The following is a 1,245-nucleotide window of genomic DNA, read 5'->3' as shown; positions in this document are numbered from 1 at the left end:
AGTGTAGACCTCTTATAACGTAAGTTGCTGGAATCGCAAATATCTGCTCTATAAGTGGTACCACACTATAACCAAAACAACTATTTATTGCGATAATGGACACTCTAGGCGCATTTCTGCTGTCGCTGTCACTGTGTTCTAGGTTACGTATTCGCTTACTAAATAAATTAACAAGCACGGTGTCACTCGCGCACAGGCAAACATGAACACATCTCGCTCGTTGACCGCGGAAACGAACTGTCAAAACGCTCGAGTGACGAAGCGCGACGAGCAAATTGACCTTCGTGCTATCATGCCTCTCGCTTCAACGCGACCTTGTGGGAATCCTCGGGTCCCATAACCGCCGCACGGGCAGCGAACGTCGCGTCAAGCGCATGCGTGCCAGGGAGAGTTGGGAGAGGGGAAACTTTCCTTCTGCGGGCGGCGCGCGGGAATCGCAAGCGCTATCAGCGCCACCGGGTGGGTCACGTGAGATCCCGCTGATATCGCCCGGGTCCCTTTTTGGTCCCCAGCAAGCGGCGATGGCGGAAGTCTCCGCCGCCGCTCCCGTATTCCCGCACGTGGTTAGTCAACCGCGTTCTTGCCGCGGCAATCGCCGCGGCCGCCCGTATTCCCCAGTTGGTAAGTCGGAAGCCCTTCTTTACCTAGTGTATTATTCTCTTCGAGGGAACCCTCAGCGATGTCAACTATAGCTAGCTGGCCTGCTCGAAGTGTTAGTTGCAGTCGTAATAAATGCTTTCCGAGTGTACACGTGGTTGTCGTCTATTGTTTCCTCGAGCTTGTACCGGACCGCGGTTGATGCGCAGGCATGCGCCAACCGCGGGGCTCGGTGTGTCGAGGCAGAGGGCCGCTGGCATCCCCCCAATATCGCGACATTTTGGCGTTCCCAACGTGGGGCAAGCTCTTGGAAAACCGGACGACGATCGGTTCGGATGCGAGGAAGCCTGAAGGCTTCCTCGCATCCGCGTTAGGCCAACCAGCGTTAGGCCTCAGCCGAAGGCGTGATTGCTAGCTAGATCTGTGTGTGCTTTCTTGAGGGCGAGTTAACGCTGCGCCGGTGTCGCCGAACTCGTGTAGCTGAGATTTGCAGCAAGTTTTCTTTTAAGAGTACGCCCGAAGCGAGTGAGTGCAGCAGCCGACGCGGTGGTCGATTTTCCCTGTACATATGTAAATAGCCTCCTTTCTGTATCTTTGGCTCTGGGAGCTGGGCGCCGGAAACGCTGGCTAGGACGTCAGCGGGGCGCA

The sequence above is a fragment of the Dermacentor silvarum genome, unplaced genomic scaffold (assembly GCF_013339745.2).
Source record: "Dermacentor silvarum isolate Dsil-2018 unplaced genomic scaffold, BIME_Dsil_1.4 Seq252, whole genome shotgun sequence".
Taxonomy (NCBI): Eukaryota; Metazoa; Arthropoda; class Arachnida; order Ixodida; family Ixodidae; genus Dermacentor; species Dermacentor silvarum.
This window is presented reverse-complemented; position numbering follows the sequence as displayed.